The sequence below is a fragment of the Vicugna pacos genome, chromosome 31, assembly GCF_048564905.1.
Source record: "Vicugna pacos chromosome 31, VicPac4, whole genome shotgun sequence".
NCBI classification, from domain to species: Eukaryota; Metazoa; Chordata; class Mammalia; order Artiodactyla; family Camelidae; genus Vicugna; species Vicugna pacos.
Genome location: NC_133017.1, coordinates 6,701,735 through 6,715,101, shown reverse-complemented (window position 1 = coordinate 6,715,101; position 13,367 = coordinate 6,701,735). Strand labels below are relative to the sequence as shown.

General features: G+C 39.3%; 1 long non-coding RNA gene across 1 annotated transcript in view; it reads left to right on the top strand.

The window, feature by feature from the left end:
* LOC140690752 (uncharacterized) overlaps window positions 1–13,129 on the top strand; it is a 30,351-nt gene extending 17,222 nt beyond the window's left edge. The window contains exon 3 of the long non-coding RNA XR_012066031.1: window positions 12,948–13,129. This is a non-coding gene — a long non-coding RNA (uncharacterized lncRNA). The remainder of the gene's footprint in view (window positions 1–12,947) is intronic.
* The last annotated feature ends 238 nt before the right edge of the window (window positions 13,130–13,367 follow it).

The window sequence follows — 13,367 nt, the reverse complement described above, 5'->3', positions numbered from 1 at the left end:
CAGCCAAGGAGGAGACCACAAGTGGCCTCCCCCACCAACTGTGAGCTCTTTGCCTCCACTGACAGCAGCATGTATAGCAAAAAGCTGGGCTGCCACCTGCGTTTCCGTGTAAACATCCGAGTAGCCACAGCAATGGCCTCGTGAGCGATGGTGTGCCCAAGGAAGTGCTGTGTGGGACAGAGGGAGGAGTGCTGGGGTCAGACACCGGGAGGGCAGGCAGGCAGTGAGGACATCTGTGCAGTGCAGGTGCCATGGAACTGAGCCAAAGGGAGGCTGGTTTTGAAGCAGGGAGCCTGGGCAGTGCCGTGTTGTTCGTAAGAAGATCCTGGGCTCTGGATCCAAGAAGTCATTGGCTTGATTCCTGACCTCAACCCTCATCTTGGGCAAATGTTTGAAGCTTTCTGTGCCTCTGTTTCTTGGTGTCCCAAATGGGGACAATAGTAGCAATTACCTCTGAGAGTCAGGAGCGCCTTTATAGATGTCATTTCATTACGCTCACAGCAGCCCACGAGCACTGTGCTAGGTCCCCCGTTTTACACGTGGCAGACGAGTAATTTTTAATCAGTAATCATGCAACTAAGAATGGTCATAATCAGCATTTGAATTTGATCCCTGTGTCCAGATAATTTCTATTCTCACTCAGTATTACTGGAATACTAGTAAAGTCAGAACAAACACTGCTGGGAAGTGGGTGCTTGAAACATGTTTGACGTCTTTGCCATTGGGGAGTGTTGAGTTCACATTCCTCATAGCCCTTCCGAGGCTCCCTGCATCTCCGGCTGCCCCTGGTGGGGTCTACAGGGCTCTGGGCAGCTTCTCCTTGTTCTCTAACCCCAAGGCTCTCTGCTCTCTGCAGGTTGATTCTCAACCCTAACTGCTGGGTAGAGCTAACGTCTAAAAACAAAAAAAGGTCGGGAGGGTATGGCTTAGTGGTAGAGCACGTGCTTAGCATGCAAGAGGTCCTGGGTTCAATTCCCAGTACCTCCATTAAAATAAATAAAGCTCAATACTCCCCACAAAAATAAAAGAAGTATTTAAAAAATAATAAACAGTACAAAGGCCCCACTCCAGGCTGTGGTGCACTATTTTTTAAAGGCTCCCAAATGCATCCCATATGCAGGAGGGTGAGAGCTATCCCTATACACCTCTTGTGAGCTTGTCCACTCACACCAATTAGCCTCTTGAAACAGGAAAACTACTTGGCTCAGCCTAGAACTTTCTCCCGATTTCTAGACTTTTATTTGCCTACTGCACATCTCTCCTGGAGCCCACAGGCACCCAGCCAGAACTGAATCAGTTGTCTCCTCTCATGACTTGCCCCTCTTCCTGCCCTTCTTTTTTTTTTAACATTTTTTATTCATTTATAATCATTTTACAAGGTTGTGTCAAATTCCAGTGTTCAGCACAATTTTTTAGTCATTCATGGACATATACACACTCATTGTCACATTTATTTCTCTGTGATTTATCATAACATTTTGTGTATATTTCCCTGTGCTATACAGTGTAATCTTGTTTATCTATTCTACAATTTTGAAATCCCAGTCTATCCCTTCCCACCCTCTACCCCCCTGGTAACCACAAGTTTGTATTCTTTATCCATGAGTCTATTTCTGTCCTGTATTTATGCTTTGTTTTTGTTTGTTTTTGTTTTTTAGATTCCACATATGAGTGATCTCGTATGGTATTTTTCTTTCTCTTTCTGGCTTACTTCACTTAGAATGACATTCTCCAGGAGCATCCATGTTGCTGCAAATGGCATTATGTTGTTAGTTTTTATGGCTGAGCAGTATTCCATTGTATAAATATACCACGTCTTCTTTATCCAGTCACCTGTTGATGGACATTTAGGCTGTTTCCATGTTTTGGCTATTGTAAACAGTGCTGCTATGAACATTGGGGTGCAGGTGTCATCCTGAAGTAGATTTCCTTCTGGGTACAAGCCCAGGAGTGGGATTCCTGGGTCATATGGTAAGTCTATTCCTAGTCTTTTGAGGAATCTCCACACTGTTTTCCATAGTGGCTGCACCAAACTGCATTCCCACCAGCAGTGTAGGAGGGTTCCCCTTTCTCCACAGTCTCTCCAGCATTTGTCATTTTTGGATTTTTGAATGACGGCCATTCTGACTGGTGTGAGGTGATACCTCATTGTAGTTTTGATTTGCATTTCTCTGATAATTAGTGATATTGAGCATTTTTTCATGTGCTTTTTGATCATTTGTATGTCTTCCTTGGAGAGTTGCTTGTTTAGGTCTTCTGCTCATTTTTGGATTGGGTTGTTTATTTTTTTCTTATTGAGTCGTATGAGCTGCTTATATATTTTGGAGATCAAGCCTTTGTCGGTTTCACTTGCAAAAATTTTCTCCCATTCCGTAGGTTTTCTTCTTGTTTTATTTCTGGTTTCCTTTGCTCTGCAGAAGCTTGTAAGTTTCATTAGGTCCCATTTGTTTTTTCTTACTTTTATTTTTTCTAGGAGAAAATTTTTGAAATGTATGTCAGATAATGTTTTGCCTATGTTTTCCTCTAGGAGGTTCCTGCCTTTCTTATTTCAGGGAATGGCATTATAAATTAGACACTGCCAAAGCCAGAAAGCTGGTCGGCATCTTTGTCCCCTTCCTGCCCTTCCATCACACCTGTGGCCAATCCGTCCACCTGCTGAAATGTTTTCTTCTCTCTCCTCCTGGCAGGGCCTCAGCAGGCCTTCACATGAACCTGCCAATAGTCCTCCCTGCCTCTATCTTGTCTCTTTCTAGATCACTTTGCATGTCTCCTCTACCTTGGAGGCACACAGAGCCCTTTGTGATGTGCCCCTGTGATCTCTCCACCTGGTTGCCTCACCTGCCTCCCACACCCTGTGCTCGCTTCTAGACTATTTGCAGTTCCTGGAAGGGACCTGGCTCTCTTTGGCCTCCCTCCTTTGCATGTGCAGCTCCCCAGGGAGAAATGGCCTTAACATTATAAGTTCACCTGATCAATTCTAGGGCATCTCAGAGCTCACCACAGTGGTTCTCTCCTCTGGGAGAGCCTTGGCTACAGTTCCGGCTCCCTGCCCCGAGCACCCTCTGCTGACTGTTATCCAAGCCCTCTTAACACGCCTCCTCAGCCATCATTTCACAATGAGTCCTGTGCACCTAGGAGCTCCCGGAAGCAGGGACTGTGTCTTTTTCCTCTTTATTCTCAGAGCATTGTAGAGACTCAGGTACAATGGTGGAGGACACAGTGGTTATTCTGCAATTTCTCTAGAGTTGGGGCCTAGGGGTAACAGTCTGGTGGGAAGAAGGGCTTAGGGGATTCACCCTGAAGCCTCATTTTCAATTAACATTTCATGTTGTTTTTGTCTACTATTTAAAATTACGAGTCTTAAAACAGAATGATGATTTCTAAAAATTACCGATGATTGAGGAAAATGGCAGTTTTCCATATTTAAGAATATTATTTTAAGTTTGTGTGACTGGGGTGGTGGAAAATAGAAATGCAGGGGCTACTAAAGTATTCTCATCCCCTTCCCCACCCTCAGATCCTTTGGACAGAAGAGACAGAGTGATGTGAGGAGAAGGCTTGGAGGGTGCACCGTGCATTGCTTTTAAATTGTGACAGTTACTTGTGCTTTTTTTAAATTTTTTTAATGGAGGTAATGGGACTTGAACCCAGGACCTTGTGCATGCTTAGAACGTGCTTTACCACTGAGATATACCCACCCTTCCCCCCAATATTTGTGTTTTTAGTGGGCATAATATGCTGGAAGCAGGTACTTTAGCATCAGACAGTCACCTGCCTCTGACCATCACGTTAATACCTTTCCCTTGAGCTAGAGAGCTTGTCTGTTTCCAAAAGTTCAATAAATTATCTTCATTTTCTTTTTTCTTAAAAAAAGGTATTAACTCATTTTTCTCTTTAGTATCACCTATAAATAAAATGTGATTTTATTAACCATTTACCAAAGTGTTAAGTGTAATAAATATTAAGTACAGATTTCTGAAGCATCAGTCATCACTGAAGATCCACATTCTGCTGTTCTCTCTCTCTGTTAGTCACCTTACTTCTGGAGTTCTGGAATCGGCGCCAGGCAGTGCTTGAGTACAAATGGGACACGGTTGAGCAGGAAGAACAAGTCTGGCCAGAATAGGAGGCACGTTGTCCCCACGTGGAGATAGATGAGATTACCCAGGAAAAGCGGGTGCTGTTTAGATGCACTTTAGTGTGTTTACTTCTGGACTTGTCAGCCTTGGCTGCATGTTGGAATCACCAGGGGACCTTAAAAAATGTTGGTGCCTGGATTCCATCACTGCAAACTCTGATGGTACTCAGTGGCCTGGGGTGCATTCTGGCATAGGGAAGTTTTTAAAGCTCCTCTGGTTATTCTAATGTGCAGCCAAGTTGAAGGAGCACTGCCTGGAATGGTGGACACAGAAGGGAAGTGAGGTCCTTCCTTCATAATAACAGAAAAAAGGGGAAAAGAAAAAGACTGGTATAAGTGTATATGAAAAGAGGCATTGATCTGTATCCTTTCATAACACCAATAAAAAAATGCAAAATATAAATTAGCTGCAATGACACAGATGTAGAAGGAAAGACAAATTGGTTTTTATAGTTGACTCCCATTTTTTCACATGCACCTTCATTATTGCGGCCTCCTTTTCATCGTAGACTAGGTGCCCCTTTGTCTTGAACTAAGTCCCGGTCACTGCTCCCCCTTCCTATTGGGATGTGCACAAAGAAGCATGACTCTCATCCTAAAGTCAGAGAAAGGGTAGAAGAAGCAGGGAAACATTTGTTGAGGTGCCATCAGTATTTGAGCAGTGTTTGAGCTAGGCATTTTACATAATTGGAAATGTAAATTTATTGCTGCCACTCCTGCTGCAAAATTAAAAAAAATAAAACTATATATCTTTGTATCAACATTCCAGAGCTATGAAAAGATGATTTTTGAGTCATCTGTATTATTGCTTCTTTCCATCAGCTGAGATAATTTAGAGCTGATGGTGCTTGCGGTCAGCAGCAACAGGACAGTAGGTTGTGAGCATGAATAACTCTTGGGAAAAAAATGCTTTTACTAGGATCATCTGAAAATGTCTCCAAATATTGATTTAATAAATTGAATCACAGATCTACAGAATGTTGGCACTGAAAAGATATGGAGGGAGTAGGTCAAACTCCTCTTTTTATAAATGAACAAAAATGAGGTTCAGCTACCAATAGAAAGTGACATTGGTCTTTTACAATGTAATAAGCTTCTAATAATCCCCATTATGAATAGTTCCCATTGTTTACAACTGAAGATGTGGGTAAAAGCGTATGTTGGTGAAAGACTGTACATTCAGAGATGAAAGCTGAAACTAAGACAAAATTAGATGTTCATAATGCTTTTGAGTCCTGAAAAACAAAAACTTATCATATTGGCAGCATACAAAAAATACTGAAGAAAAGTTTTTTGGTCATTTAAACTGCCAAGTTTAAATTTAAAATTGCCAACTAATAAGTTTAAATTTTCATTGAAACATGCTTGTTGAAAAATTGAAGATGAAGACTCATTTAACTTTATCATTCTTCCTTATTTAAAAAATTGCCTTATTTTTTTTTAGTTTTTTACTTGAAGTATTTTACTTTACTTGCGAAAGCATGCTCCATTGTTTAGAGAGGCCAGCGTCGTGGTAGTGAGATCTTGCGAATGAAGTTGCCTAAATTCATATTTGAACACAGCAGCTTACTTCCTGAGTGATCTTGGACAACTTAACTTCTCTGTGCCATTGGTTCCTATAAAATAAGAATAAGAGAGTTGCTTCTTCATGACAGTGGTAAAGACGGGTCGAAGTAATGTACAGAATCTACTTGGAAGGCCTCCTGGCAGAGAGGAAGGGCCATGTACTTAGTTACAGCTATTATTATACTATATCTGGTTTTATAATCCAGGTAAATCTTGAGTCTTACTGATTTCATCTCTTAAAAAATTCTAAATATAAACTCTAAAATGGAAATTCTTAAACTTCATAGTTGTAGCTAATTAACACATAAAGTTCAACCAAGAAACACACAGTAGAGACCAGTTAGCTGCAGACAGCTGTGATATTTTCTGTCCTGCACAGACTCTAAGCTGTAACTACCGTCACTTCTGAAATCAAAGGCAAGCTAAGGAATAGAGCTTTAAAGCTTGGCCTGGTCAGGTGTTCAGACCATGGCAGGGAAACAGTTTACTGTTCACATGTGAATTTTCAAAAAATAGTATTAAAACGAACACTGTACATATTTTGTTGTGCGTTTGACATCGTTAACAGAAAAGAAAAAGAAAAAAAAACAGAAAAAAACCCATGTATTTACAAACAATGAGGCTATGTCTGAAAATTATTATTTTTTTATATTATGTTTAGGATTTAGTGACCAGTTAGGAAAAATATCATTTCATTGGTGTAATCCCTTGATTGACTAAACTTGTTTTTTTAATTAGGAAGAAGAGCGTGTTCCCTTTACCACCTGGGGAAAGTGTATACATATAACCCTTTGTGCAAGTGCTCTATTTCTGGGTAAGAACCTGCCACAGACTTTTAAAATCTAATGTGAAATGCTGAGAAAACTGAAAGTCAAGCTGGGAACTATGTAGTCTCATAGAGAAAACTTTTTCCAGAGAACATCTGAGCCAATGCAGCGTGCCACTCTGGAGGTTCCACAGTCTCTTCTGCTCACAGTGCTTCACCCAATTCTTTTCACCTCATTTGTTCAAATCAGATCAGTGGTTTAGGATTCTCCAGGGTCTGATTAAGAGACCAGTTGGAGGCATTAAGATTTCTAAAATTTTCCAAGTGTAACAGCCAAGGTAAAATATCCAAAAATAGCCTAACAAAAGGATAGTAGGAACTATCAAAAAATAAAAGTAAAAATTACTGAAAGGTATAAAAGGTGCTTTAATCACATGATTCTAGATTAAAAGATCATATCTCCAAAGTATCAGAAATTATAAAATTCTTTTGGGTTTATTGTGAATAAAATAATATTAGTAATATAATAATTAATAAGATAATGAGAGTTTTACTTGTTCAAGAATAGCCAGATTAGAAAATAGGGCAGGAAGTCCAGATATGGGCTCTGATATCAATAATAATTTAATATAAGAGATGGAAGGCATTACAAATCAGGGAGATAAATAAAGGTTATTCAGTGAATAGAACACTTGTTAGCTACTTGGGGGGAAAAGAAAAGATTGAAATCATACAGTGAACCATATATTGTGATAAATTCCAGAAACACTTAAAAAGTAACACAATTAGAAAAAAAAACTAGAAATAAATATGGATGAGTATACAGCCTCTAGATGAACAGTAAGTTTCAGAGGAAAGTATACAAAGATTTCCATGCATCAGAAGCATCCTAATTTTAAACAAAACACCAGAGGATGTTATTTGTTTACAAATCCGACCAGGGGCTAATTCCTTCAATACATAGAGAGTTCAGATCACTTCAAAGGTAACATCAAAAAATCTCAGGAGCGCAGAAGGCCGAAAAGATGAACACACATTCACAAAGGAAAAAATAGATATCACACTTCAATGGTAATTCACTCAGTGCACATCAAAATGAAATAGTTTTCCACCTCTCAAGTGACACAGCTCTGTTTATGAGGATGAAATGCCAATGATCACCAATATCATGCCTAGTTACTGGATAATTTTTGTGAAGTATGGTTGATTTACAATGCTGTGTTAAATTCTGGTGTACTCCTCAAGCCTTCTTAGAAAGCAGTCTAGCAGTTGATATCAAGAGTCAAAAATACTCATATGTTTTAATCCACTAATTCAGCTTTGAAAAACTTTTAATCAGGAATTATTTCAAAATGGCAGGGAAAAGTCAGTATGGATGCAAGTCACAGACATACTTTTATATGTATGTGTATAAATATATATATAAAATCTCAGCCAAAATATTCTTCCAACCCTTCACAAAGTAGAATAGTATGCAGTCATGAAAAAGTGTGTCCATGAAAATATTTTATGACATGTCAAAGTGTTATGATAGATTTGAGGATAAAATTAATATATAAAATGATTTGTAATATACAAACAATGCACCGTTCTGAAGGAATTATGTCTAAAGGTCGAAGCAATTATTCTTATTTTATTTTTTATTCATTTTCAGAGTTGGGGTCTTTTGATTGCAGGTGACAAAATCAATCTCCAATGTGTTTAAATAACAACCAAAAAATGGGGATGCATGGAATTTATTGGTTCCTGTAAATGAAAACCTCCAGTCTGAGGTCTGGCTTCAGTCAAGGAGAGATACTCTAGCCCAGATGATGTCAAGGGCTGCTTTTGTCCTGTCTTCATTCTGTGTCCAAAGATGTCTCAGCATGATGCTTCTAGGCACGCAGCATCCCAGATCATCCATCCAAACCAAGACAGGTCCCTTTTGGCCCCTTTCTCTCTTGATAGAGGAAGCTTATGATTCACATGGGCACCAGCACATATCTCCTCACATAATAGTGGCTCTTCCTGGGTTATTTGCCAATTCTCCAATCATGTGCGAGGCCAATACAATGAGGGGTATTATTTGTCTTAAACCAACTGAGATCTACTTCTGGTGCTTCAGAAAGAGTGGGTCAATCGAGGTTAAATCACAGGACTAAAAACGAAAGGGAGGTTACTTATCCTAAAGCAAGTTCTGGGTCCTCTTCTAAGACTGGGGACAGATACAGGACAGAAGTTCTGTCCATTACTGAGTGCTTTCAAATTTTCTTTAATGAGCAAATGTTAAATTTATGATCAGAAAAGATGATAAATAAGAAACTTAAGGAAGGAGAATGGAAAGCTTTCCTGTTTCTTAAGAAATATTGAACCCATTAAGTGCTTGGAAGAAAAATGGAAATGTTTCAAGTTTGTAAAAGTTCTGAAATGAATTAGAATTGATTTTACAGACCATGTAGGAGACAGTGCTATACAGTTAGTGTGTCTTTGGGCTCTTTGAGTATTTCAGTACTTTCACATAAAAGTTGCTTCATTTGGGGCAAATTGCATCATTTCCACGTGGCTCTATTTCCTCATCTGTAAAAGAGATATAATATTACTTTCCCCACAGGGTAATTGTGAGGATTTTGAAAAATAGATGTGTGCTGAGGCAATAGTAAGCATTTAAGGATTCTTAACTTTTATGTTTACTTAATACATAATTAAAAAATTATTATGCAGACTTTTAAAAAATGCATACTATTTAAATGGCCTATATGTGCTGTACAAGAGAGGAAGGCTTAATATACCTTCTATAATACATTTTTCTCAGCCTTAACTAATTTTCACATTTAATCACACACACACCAAAAAGTTATTCCTTTCACAAGCATGAAGACTTAACTGTGAAGGAAAGGATGATGAAAGAGAGTAGAGGAGAAAATAAAATGCTTTCTCTACAAACTGATGGCTTAAAAACTAAGAAGAACGCCTTTTTAAGACTTTGGTCCATCAACTGGTGACTGGATAAAGAAGATGTGGTATATTTATACAATGGAATACTACTCAGCCATAAAAACCGACAACATAATGCCATTTGCAGCAACATGGATGATCCTAGAGAATGTCATTCTAAGTGAAGTAAGCCAGAAAGAGAAAGAAAAATACCATATGAGATCGCTCATATGTGGAATCTAAAAAACAAAAACAAACAAAAACAAAGCATAAATACAGGACAGAAATAGACTCATGGACAGAGAATACAGACATGTGGTTACGGGGGGGGTAGAGGGTGGGAAGGGATAGACTGGGATTTCAAAATTGTAGAATAGATAAACAAGATAACATTGTATAGCACAGGGAAATATACACAAAATGTTATGATAAATCACAGAGAAAAAAATGTGACAATGAGTGTGTATATGTCCATGAATGACTGAAAAATTGTGCTGAAAACTGGAATTTGACACAACACTGTAAAATGATTATGAATCAATAAAAAATGTAAAAAAAAAATAATAATTAAAAAAAGACTTTGGTCACCATATTCATAGCTAATACTTAGGTAGAGTTTTTCACATGCCTGCGGTTAATGTTCCAATTGTTTTCACAATTAGTAACTAATTGACTCATCACAATGGTCCTATAAATTGCTATTATTATCCTCCCATTATATGGGTGAGGAGATTGAAGCCCCTAGAGGTTAAGAAATTTCCACAAGTCCTCACAGCTAGCATCGGAGCTGGGATCCAGATGCAGGAGTGTGGCTCCAGGGGGGGCTTGTAAACACTCCCTCTGCTCTCCCCTGCAGGTGCAAGCCAGCCACCCGCTGTTACTGTAAATAACATGATGTGGTTCACTTAGTCCTGAAATTCACATTCTTTGTAGCTTTCTATCTGGGGCAGTCATCAGGAGCAGCCAGGGACACTGAGTACATGCTTCTGGACTATGACCAAGAAGGTAGATGGAAGGAAAACAGTTTAAAAATGGGATCTTTAATGTGCATTCTTCAATGGGCAGGAAAAAACCTGCCAAGTGAGGAACTGAAACCCTATCAGCCACGTGCAAATTATGCTTCAGACACCCCCGCTGCCCTTGGGTCCACACAGTCAGAACTACAGGGGATCAGGGACATGAAACTTATGTAAATGCAGGGAGTAGGAATACCTGCCATTTTAGGATCTCAAGGAGTATGAAAAGCATGTGAAGCTTTCATCAGCAGAGACCTGCTGTCACTTCCACTGTTTCCCTCAGGGCATGTCCACAGCTTCACTGGTTTTATTCAGAATGAAGACGATAGCTAGCACCTGCTGACCCCTGAATCAGTGATAGGTTCTTCCTTGAAAGGAAGCATATCCCCTTCATGGGTTACAACTAGTTCATAACCTAAGTAATTCTACAGATGTAGAAGGGATACTTTCATTGGTTCTGCTATCACAGACTTCCCTCCAAAATATCATGCCACCAGTTACCCCATTTTCACCCATTAAAATATACTTAACAGGCTTCCTTCTTTAGTGCAGTTTTAGGTTTACAGAAAAATTCACAGAAAGTGGAGTTCCCATATATTCCCTATGCCCTGCACACAGCTGCTCCTGCTGTCAGCATGTTACATTACTGGATGCACTCATTCTTTTTGACATCTTTCATTCCTCCTCCCCTAAAATTTAACATGCCTGATATTCACGTCTCATGGCATTTACCTGCGATTTATATCACTTCTCACGTTTATGTGGGGTTTACAACACATGCATGTTTTCTGTTTAAGCTGGGTTGGGGGCAAGTTTTCTGTGTAAAAATATGATCATTAGTGAGTCTTATGCTGCTGGGTTTTTGGGTTGTCAGATCCTGTTGACCATTGCTTCAGTTATTGGGATCATTGTCTAAGGACTTTCAGTGTTCATTGTATTTTCTGCAAAACTTCCCAAGAACCTGAATGGAACAGACCCAATCCAAAAGTACCTGACTGTGCAGGTGGGCCACACCCATCACTGCTTCCCTCATCAGTTTTATCATCATGGTGACCCTGAACGCCATATATGAGAAAGTGGCAATCATGATGACTGACTCTGGTAAGGTCCTCCTGCAGCTGAGATAATTTCTACACTAGTTTTAGAACCAGGTCAAAACAGAGACTATCTTTTAAGCACTTCAATTGCAGTACATTACAGTCTTTAGTTAACTTCAAGTGTAAACGTATTTTCTCTAGCCTATGTGAGAAGTGAATTAGCTCCATTTTTGCATTAGTAAAAGGGACAAAGGAAGCTTTAGAATGTCCAAACTCTGTGTAAATATGTCAGTGCTTAATAATAATTTCAATTACGTTAGATAATGTACCCTATTGTTGAAAGTAAATAGTCTCTGTATTGCAAATAAGTGGAAGAGGGTCGTGGTTCCAGTGGCAGATTTGCTTGTGCGTTACGGAGAGGACAAGTAATCACACTGTTATATGTCTTCCCCCCATGCTGTTCCCGTTAGTGTAGCTCTAGTCTCATCAGCTGCGACTTCTATAATAAATGTTTCTTCTCTCTGGCTTGTATCCCACCCAGCGGCTTAGCGGCCTAAGTTAAGTGCTTCCCACACGTTGCATGTGGCTGGGTGGTTCTCCCAGTGGTCTGCTCAGTTGTCATCTTCTGAAAATACTAAGACCAATTCAAATTCTGAACTAGAAGGATGACCCGTTTTATGTTCCCCAAATGCTTCTAGCAAGTTGCCCCGTGTTTTGTTTGTCTTCTTCAATAGTCCTACCTTACTGCCGTTCAGGGAGACAAGAGAATATTATTTAGCAGGATGTTTAGAAGTAGCTTTCTTTCAAATTACACCTGACAAAGGAAATTTCTTGCCCATTAGATACTTTTGTGCTTATAAATTTTAAGGAACGGGTGACTTTTTTTTTTGCCTTGTGGGATATTTCGTTCTTAGTGGGAGAAACTCTTACAACAGTGTGTACAGTTGGAATTAACATAGTGGATATGTTAAGAAATTCAAAAGAGCTGATATGAAAACAGTGTGAATTGTGTGTGTATATATATATATATATATATATATATATATATATATATATATATATATATATACATATTTAGCGTGTTAACTCATGTGTCCGTGGCTTTGATTAGGGTCTCAAAGCCGTTCACAATTTTGCAGACTTAACTTTTCTTTATTCTAGCTGCAGAGCTCCCAAGGACCAGACTGACTATGAGAACAACCCAGCCATGAAGGTGTTCTTGTTCCACTTTGTCAACTACTACTCCTCGTGTTTCTACAACACATTCTTTAAGGGCAGATTTGTGACTTATCTGTGAGATCTGGTGTATTGGCTGTAAAAATACAGAAATGAAGAGGTGTGAATACAGCTTTGTGTTCTGAAAGTCTAACCTGTTTCAGGTTTTCTCTTAGTTGCCCAATGAAGAGTGTCTTTACTCTCTGTTCCTTAGATATTTTAGGCATAAAATAATGACTTTATTTCATGTTAGAGCTATCCAAAATTTAAATGAGATTTTCTTTCTAATATTCCAGTGTGACTCAAGTGGCTGTCTCCTTGAACTGATGACACAGCTGACAATAATCATGGGAGGACAGTCCATCTGGAATAACATACAAGAGGTGTTACTTCCGTGAGTACTCAGTCATGTGATCTTGGGGTGAGAACGGCCCACCCACCCACGTCATTTTCCTGCGTGGCCATCTCTAGAACAGGGGAGACTCTCTGCTTATTAAAGCTCTCCAGATAAGATGATCCAGCCAACATTATAAATGTACCTGCTGTTTAATAATTATGTTTAAATACCTTCCTTTTTATGTTTAACATAAATCCTCAAGTGCTATAGTCTCTGCTTATTAGCACAGCACTGGGGACTGACTGATCAGAGCCCTTTTTGGGGCCATGAACTAAGTTTTCCTACAACTTCCTGCAAATTTCTCCTCCTTTTATATATG